Source organism: Protopterus annectens, chromosome 9.part0, assembly GCF_019279795.1.
Source record: "Protopterus annectens isolate FY-2018-M chromosome 9.part0, PAN1.0, whole genome shotgun sequence".
Taxonomy (NCBI): domain Eukaryota; kingdom Metazoa; phylum Chordata; order Ceratodontiformes; family Protopteridae; genus Protopterus; species Protopterus annectens.
Window position 1 is genome coordinate 236,434,169 of NC_056743.1, and position 9,297 is coordinate 236,443,465.

Sequence of the window (9,297 nt, forward strand, 5' to 3'; positions counted from 1 at the left end):
TTCAGCCATTTTGGAAGTAATGGAAACTTCTGGAAATCACAAAAGCATTATACAGATGGTACTGCAAAATAACTGTAATGCCTTTAGCAGGACATGATGATTTTCCCTACAGTAAGCAGTGAACTATAATGCAATTCAAACACAGCAATTGCTACCACTGCATGATTAAATTCCAAATGCTTAACAAATGCACCTAATAAAAATGTCATAAGAAATACTGCAGGTATGAATCTGACATGGCAACACTACATTTTCTAGACATTAAAAAGAAGTTATGTACTTAGCATAACATTCCATCTGTGTTGTCTTTTTCATTCTTCCTTGACCTGTGGGTTTTGGATCCGACTCCGTCTACAAAAGCTTAGGCTCTGAAGCTCAAGTTCCTCCCCTACCTATAATGCCTCACTCCCCCCTGGTTATCTCAGATCAAGTTAGCTGCTACCAAGCTTTCCAATAATATCATAAATGCAATGTACATCAATACCAATAGTTACCAATGAAGGAAAAGAGAAAGAACAGGAGCTCAACAAGGAAAAGAGGTTCCTAACAAAAACATCCATCAGGTCATCCACAAAAAGGAGTAGGGGGAAGGAAGGAGGGAAGGTCGAAGAAGAATGAAAAAGACAACAAAGATGGAACGTTATGGTAAGTACATAACCTTCTTTATACAATGTCATTTTCATTCTTCCTTGACCTGTGGGACAGAGTCTCCAGCTACAACAGCCTTGGGTAGACTTCACGTAAGAATATTCCGGAGCACTGCAGAAAAAGCAGCTCTACTTCTGAAATAAATGCCCAGTTTGTAGTGGGAAATGAAGGTGTGGGAATTAGACCACAAGGCAGCTAAACAAATATCAACTGAAACTTTGGCTCAAAAGGCTTGGGAAGTTGCCACTGATCTAGTAGAGTAAGCTTTGACCTATTGAGGGCACAGGGACACTTTTGGATTCAAACAAAATGCAATCCTTTAACCATTTAGCTAAGGTGGTCTTAGCAACTGGTTTACACTTTTTTGCATCCAAAAAGGATATGAAAAGCTGATCAGATTTCCTGAAAATTTTAGTTTTGTCTAGGTAAAAACCCAACTGTCTGTGAACATCCAGCAAATGGACAGTGTATTATTCCCTTGTTTTGGAAATGAAAACAATGAGTATAAAAGTCACACAGGAAAACCAATTGGTTAAAAAACAAAAGGGAAAATCTAGCAAGGCTAGAATTTCCACTGTGTGATACCTTAAACCTCTTGTATCGGAAGCAACATGGGATATATGCAAATTACCCTTTAAGGATATCAGGTGTTCCAGCTAAATGGCAATTCTGAATGTCGTTTATGGTCATCAGTTGGGTATGACAACCCTGTGTTTCCAAAAGTCAAACATTCTTCTTATGCTGTGCTGATGATGCAATAAGAGGGCAGAAACATGCATGTCCACAGCCAGAGGGTTTGGCTTTACCGGCCTGAAATTGTTCATAAACAGACTTAAAAGTAAAAGAAACGTTATGGACATTCAGAAAGTACAGTTGTGTACACTTACCATAAATGTAGATGTTCAAGTGCATTCACTGTTGCAATCCCTGCCAGGGTAGCCCTCGGCTGGCCTGAATACCAGAGGCTTAGTATTTCTGCGTCGGTTGCTCTCGCTTCAGGTCTGACATCAGGTCATCAGTAGTATAAAGTAAGGCAGCCGACGTCATTACATCAGTTTTTCTTGCCCTAAACTGTCAGGTGCCCCCAAGTAGGAGCCAGGTTCTGGTGGAAGAACCCCACCAGTAGAAAGTAAACACCAATATGCCCCTTGTAACGAAAGAGTAGAAAGTGGGGGGGGGGGGAGGAGGGAAACCAGGACTGCAACAGTGAATACACTAACATCTACATTTATGGTAAATGTACACAACTGTACCTATGGTCTTCATATTTTACTGTTGCAGTCATAACATTTGGGTTGATTCCCAAAGCTGAGGAAAACGGGGGGAAGGCAGTCAAGGAAACTAGGGGCTGGCTAGGGTGCCCAGCAAGACTGCAGAAGCAAACCCTGCCTTGGATTTGGAAAAGAGAGGCAGGTGGTAATGTTTGGTAAAAGTGTGAACAGATGTCCAGGTGGCAGCCTCCAGGATGCCCCTGGTGGGGACTCCTCTGAGGAAAGCTGCAGAGGTGGAGGCTGCTTTAGTGGAGTGAGTCCTGGCCCCCTTGGTGGTGGCTTTCCATGTTGTTTGTAGCAGAAATGGATGCAGTGTACTATCCCATTTGGAAATGGTTTGTTTGGAGATGGCTTTGCCTTCTGCCCCTGTAGCAAAGCTAACCAGCAATTGATCAGACTTTCTGAAGGATTTGGTCCTGTCTAGATGGAATCTGAGTGGTCTGTGCACATCTAGAGAGTGCAGGACCCTTTCCCCTTGTTCTGAGGATTAGGGAAAAGGGTGGGCTAATTGGTTGAGAGCCACACTGGACACCACCTTGGGCATAAAGGATGGGTAAGTTCTGAAGGATACCCTGTCAGCATGGAAGATGATGAAGGGTTCCACAGCTATGAGCGCTTGCAGCTCGGAGACTCTTCTGGCTGAAGTGATGGCCAGAAGGAAGGCGGTCTTCTAGGAGAGAAATTTTAACTCTGCAGAAGAAGCTGGTTCAAAAGAGGGCAGGATGAGCTTTTCCAACACAAAGTTAAAGTCCCAAGCTAGGGTTGGTGCTCTTCTGGGTGGCCTCAGGTTGCTAGCCCCTCTTAGGAACTGTTTGATCAAAGGGAGTTAGAAAAGGGGCTGCTCAGTGGAGAAATGAGCAGAGATAGAAGAGGCATGAATTTTTATAGAGGAGAAAGAGAGGCCACTGTGTAGTAGGTCAGCTAAGTAATCCAGGATGAGAGGGAGGGAGGGCTGTGCTATATTGACTCCCTTAGTCTGAATCCAGGTGCGGAACCTTTTCCATTTTCAGCACAAGACTTTTTAGTGCTAGGGCGTCTTGGCCTCAAATATAACATCTAGAACCTGTTTACTGAGGTTGGCAGATTGATCGGGGGGGTTAGGGAATAAGCCAAGCAGTCAAACTGAGTGTCTGCAATTGGGGATGCATAAATTCCCCTTCCCTCTGAGTTAGGAGGTTTGGAATCTGAGGAAGATGCCATGGTGGCAGAGGGGACAGGCTGTGCAGCAAGGGGTACTAGTGCTGGCGAGACCAGTCTGGAGCTATAAAAATTGTCCTTGGTTTTTCCTCCTTTATTTTGAGCAGTACCCTGGGGATGAGAGGTAGTGGAGGAAAGGCATAGATTGACCCACGGGAAGGATAGGACATCCACTTTCCAAGCCATGCAGTGATGCTCCCAGCTGCAGAATTTGCTGAGCTGATGGTTGGTATGGGAGGCAAAGAGGTCAACCTTCAGGGTGCCCCATTTCCGAGTTATTAGGGTGAAGGTTTTTCTGCTGAGCTGCCACTCTTGTGGGTCCAGAAGATTTCTGCTTAATTTGTCTGCCAGAGAGTTGAGAGAACCTAGTAGGAATTGTGCTAACAGGTGCAGTTGCGTGGCAGAGGCTGTGTGCCAAAGGGTCATGGCCAGCCTTCATAGAGGGTACAAGTGAGTCCCTCCTTGCTTGTTGATATACCACATCACAGTGGTGTTGTCTGTTTTGATCAGGAGAACCTCTGGGGAGAGAAGGGGCTTGAAAGCTATCAAGCTGTGCTGGACAGCCATCATCTCTTTTTGGTTGATGTGCAGAGGGATTTGCTGCGGGCTCCATTGGCCCTGTATGCACCTGTTGTTCAGGTGTGGACCCAAAGCATAGTCTGATGCATCTGTGGTGAGGGTCTGGGCGGCAGGGGTGGTGGTGAGAAAGATAGTTCCTTGTTGTGGGAGCATGCTGTTGCCCACCAAAGAAAATCTTTTCTGGGCAAGGAATTATAAGTATAAGAGTCTCCAGGTCTTGAGAATGTTGACACCAAAGGCTTCTTAGGTACCACTGAAGTTTCCTCATATGCAGTCTGGCATATGGAATGAGTTACTATGCAAGATGCCACGAACCCTAGAGCTTGCAGGATCTTCCTTGCAGAAAACTGGGGTCTGGGTGGCTAGTTGAGAGAAATTGGCTGTGTAAGGAATGCCATCTGGAATGCTGTGTCCAGGCTTGCTCGCAAGAATATAATCCTTTGGGTGGGCACCTGTTTGGATTTCATTTCGTTGATAGTGGACCCCAGGGAGGTTAGTAGGGACTTTACAAAGGCCGGACGCTTGAGCAGCAATGGCCAGAGCCAGGCATTTTGTGAAAACTCTGGGAGCAGTAGATAAGCCAAAGGAAAGCACAGCGAACTGAAAGTGTTGAGATGCTGCCCTGAAATGTAGAAATTTCCAGCGTGATTCGCTGATAGGAATGTGGAGGTAGGCCTCTTAGATCTAGGGTGGATAGCCAAGCATCCTTGGAGAGCATGGGTAGCAGCTGCTGGAGGGTGAGCATTTGGAATTTTGTGATCACCAAGAAGGTGTTTAGAATGGATAGATCCAGGATGGGGTGGCCAGGTGCCCTCTTTTCTGGGCACCAGAAAACAGAAAAAGTCTGCAGTAGACAACCTTGGCCTATCTGTTCTGCAGGAACATGCTCTACTGCCCTCATAGAAAGCAGGGAAAGGATTTGCTTTTGAGCTTCTGCCCACTGGCTTGGAGGTAGACCTGGGAACCCTTTTGGGGTTGGAAGGGTGTGGAAAGAAAATTTGTATCCCTCGGACACTATGTTGAGAACCCAGCGGTCGTTGGTGATGTTGGCCCAGGTGCTTGCGTGAAAGGAGAGTTTGCCCCCTAGAGGTAAGTGAAGGTGGACAGAGGGAGGGGGTGAGAGAGGCGAGTCATTGTGAGTTCTTACCATAAGGTGGGGGCTTAGAACTCCCTTGTTTTGAAGTGGACGTAGTCCACTGCTTAGATCTCTGCATTCCCTGTGGCTGCTGTCTGGGGGGGGGGGTCTAGTTCCCCTTGGCCTGAGCTGAACTGGTTTAGTGGGAGCAGGAAGGACCAGTGCTTGGTGAAACAATGCCTTCTGAACCTGGGTGGCTGGACCTGTAAGAAATCCTTAACTGTCTGCATCGATTTTGCTTTTTCTTCCATCTTTTTGAAGACCTCTTCTGCCTTAGTGCAAAATAAGTTGTCTTTGTGCATGGGGGTATCCAACAATTTAGATTTGACATGGTCTGGCAAGGGCTGTTCCTTAAGCCATGCATGCCTTCTAATGACAGATCCGGTGACTGCTGCCCTGCAATAAGTTTCTAGGGCATCAAAACCACAGTGCAAGGTGTGTTTAGTTAGTTACTTGACTTGCAGAATCCATTAACTCTTGTAACTCTTTAGATTCTGCACAAGCAGGAAAGGAAGACTTTTGTTTGAGGAGCTCCAAGGTATCTTGATGAAATTTTAGCATATGGAACTGACAATTTAGTGCCCTGACAGCAAGAGTAGCTGAGGTGCATACTTTTTTTTATCCCATCTGTCTAGTGCTCAGGAATCCCTATTTGAGGGGGTGCGATTCTTAGCAGAGGTTGCTTTAATCCCTATAGACCCTTGAGAAATTACCTCAGGGTCAGCAGTAGAATTTTTAAAAAGAAATTTGAGAGAGTCAGGGGACTCTATAGTACCAGGACTGGGGGGATGGTCAAGGGTCTGTGCTGTGAAAGATCTAAGAATTCCCAGAGTCTCTTTTTAGACTGAGGGTAGTACTGACTCTCCCACTGGAAATGCTTCCTTAAGGTATGAAGGGTTTCTCCAAAGGAAAAATCCTCTGGGGGAGAGGATGAAGGGATGGAATCCTCTGCATCAGAATCCTCATAAGTAGAGAGAGGTTGCATGTCTTCATATTCAGATGCAACCAAGTCATCTGACTCTTGTTCAGACAAAACTACAAGGGACAGATCTCTTTTCCTTTTGGAGGGGGTAGCTTGTCTTCCCCTGATCAGCATAAGATCTTCCGCCATTTTAAACATTTGAGATTGAGGCAATGAAGCAGGTGCCTGAGATTGGGTCATCTGTTTATTGGATGTGGTTTGTACCCTGGCGCTAAGAAACTCGGTCGTTTTCTAAAGAATGGCAGTTGAATTGGTGTTTTGGAGACATCTTGGAAATCCTTTGTCAAAGAGGTGTATGGTCTTCCCAAAATCCAACCCTGGAAGAATTGGTGTTCTTGGAGGCTGTCTGGTACAGCCCGTCTACATCTTGGGTGCCACCCCCCCCCCCCGCTGATGTTCGTGTTGATCTGGTATCAAACATGGTTTGGAAGGACCTGGACACAGTAGAACAGATACCTAAGCATGCAGACAAAATCCTCAGTGCGCTCCCTGACCAACCCCATTGGACTAAGGGAATCCCGGTAGATGCCATGGTTGTTGCAGCAGCCACTAAGGAGGAGCTGACCAAGGACAGCTCCTTGGTCAATCCCCGTAACAGGGAGTCTAGGGAAAATGGACAGATTTGGCAGCAAAGTTCATGCCTCTTCTACCTTTACTCTATCAGCCTTAAACTACCTTTCCCATTTTACTAGGCTACAGAGGGATTTAATCAAAGAACTCTCTATCTCGGTCCAGGAGTCCATGTCTGATGAGGACAGGCAATCCTCCCTCCTCCAGTTTGGCCACTCTACAGTCAGGATGTAATGCGTCCATGAAGTTTAATCTCCCATGTGGATGAGGGTACCATTAGGGCTGCCAGTTCCAGCACTGCCATTAGGCATCGTGACTTTGTGGAACTCTTCAAGGCATCCTTCATCTATGTCCCTTTTGACGCATTTTTTGTTTGGGCCCACCATTACAGAGAGACTCTCCCGTACTGAGAAAGCTGGAAAGACTCTGTCTGCCATTGGAAACTTTTTTCTACCCCCCCCCCCCGAGAGCCTTTTCCAATAATTATCTTGAGGGGGGTGCTGTGAGTCAGAAAATCTCAGTGTCCTTTTCAGGAGTTGCAGGGAAAATACTCCCCCCAGAGGCAGAGGGGGGAACTGTTACAATGGTAGACACCACCCACACGGCAGAGGGGGGTCCGCAGAATCAAGGGTCTTGGGATTCTTTCTCTGACAGACCCTTTAAGCACTCATGAGGGGTTGCCCGACTGTCCTCCTCTGCAGGCAATCAGGAGGCACTTCCTCTTGCACCCAGATGCCTGGCTAGTCATCCCAAATGATTGGTGGGTGCAAAGGATCGTATCCAGAGGATACTAAATTCCCTTTTCAAAATCACCTAAACCAAAGACACCTCATCTGGACATTCCACCCCGTTAGAAAGAAGCAACAGAGTTGGAAATTTCAAAGCTGCTAAAGAAAAGAGTCCTCCAGAAGGTCCTGCAAGATCAGATCAGGCATTTACTCAAGATTCTTTTTAGTACCAAGAAAAAAAGGGGACCCGAGGCCCATCTTGGATCTGACATCCATGAACAATTTGGTAAAAACTACAAAGTTCAGGGTGGTCACGATCCACTCCATTGTACCCGTTTTGAAAATGGACGACTAGATGTGCTCTATGGACCTGAAGGTTGCGTTCTACCATATCAAGATGGACAGGCACTCCAGAAGGTACATATGCTTCAGACTGGGAGATGGTCATTATCAGTTCAGAGCAGTTCCCTTTGGTCTCACCACAGCCCCCAGGGTGTTCACCAGATGCATTGTGGTAGTTGGAGCTCATCTCAGATTACAAGGATTCCATGTTTTTCTGTACCTAGACAACTGGTTCATTACCGCTCCAACCAGGCATCTACACATCCAGGCCAGGGGCTACCTGCTAAAGCTAGCTCCTTCTTGAGGCATAAAAATCAACATATAAACATTACAGCTTCAACCAGTTCAGAGCATAGATTTCATAAGGGCACATGTGGATACTAGCAAGACCTTGACCTTCTTACTCCAGACAGGATTTCAAACCTAAAACTGCATGTCAAGACAGATTTTGCCAATCCCAGTTCCTCCAGCCAAATTAGTACTCATGGCCCTGGGCTCCATAGCTGCCACCATAACCCTGTTACCAACAGCTTGCTTACAGATTAAAATTCTGCAGTGGAATTCAGCAGTCCAGTGGTCACTTCAACAGCTGCTCAGCTATTCAATCAAACTATCACTAGTGTGCAAGGATTCTCTCCTCTGGTGGCTTCACTCCCAAAATGGTCTTCAGGGATGCCCCTTTGTCACCCCCTCCCAATGGCATGTTGATCACGGATACCTCCCAGGTGTGTGTGTGTGGGGGGGGCATTTCCTGGGTCAGATGGTCCAAGGCATGTGGACATCTCAGGAGACCAGTCTATGCATCAGTGTCCTGGTGATGAGAGTGGTCCTTTTAGCATTGTAGGCATTTCACAGCTTCAGTCTTCAAGGGACTATTGCTATACAAATGGAGAGTATGTCGGTAGTTTGGTACACCAGCAAACAAGGGGAAATCAGATCCTACCACCCTGATTCAAGAAGCATTGAGTGTGTGGTCTCTACCAACCCCTTTGTAATGCCAATGCACATTCCGGGGGAGCACATATTTTTAGCCAACAGGCTCAGCAGAGTATTATTGATTCCTCATGAGTGGTGGGGAAGCACATATTTTTAGCTGACAAGCTCAGCAGAGTATTATTGATCCCTCATGAGTGGTCTGTGAATCAGTCAGTGGTGAACATGATCTTTTACAAAGGGGGTCAAACCTTGCTGCAATCTCTTTGCATCTCCCCACAAGTGTAGCATGTTCTTCACTTTGATTTCCCCCTCAGGGACAGACACCCAGGGATGTTCTGGTCCATTCTTGTCCTCCTAGATTACTTTGTCTTTCTTCTTCTCCCCTTAATTTTCAAGTTTCTTCAGAAAGCTTCCAGATTGAAGAGCAGAGTGATGCTCATTGCCCCATACTGGGCTTGACAATAGTGGCTCACCTTCCTTTGGTCTGTTCTGATTTGTCCTCCATAGATGCTGGAACCTCATCCAGATCTACTGTCCCATTCATCAAGGTACATTCATCCCGATCTGTCAGGTATGAAACTAACCACATGGTTTCTCCAGTTCCAATGTTGGCTAGATCTGCTAGGCTTTCATATGCAGTCCAAAACATTCTGTTGCTTTAAAGTACCTTTTGGGCCTTAATTGAGGGAGAGAATTTATTGGACTTGTTTGAGGGTGGGGTGTATATATATATATATATATATATATATATATATATATATATATATATATATATATATATATATATATATGTGTGGTGCTGTACAGAGTTTTACTGATTCTGATCAAGTTTTTACGAAAGCGCTAAATCCTTGGAGCTGTGTGCAATAAATTTTATCCATTCATCTCCTTCGTTGTTTGGTTTACTTC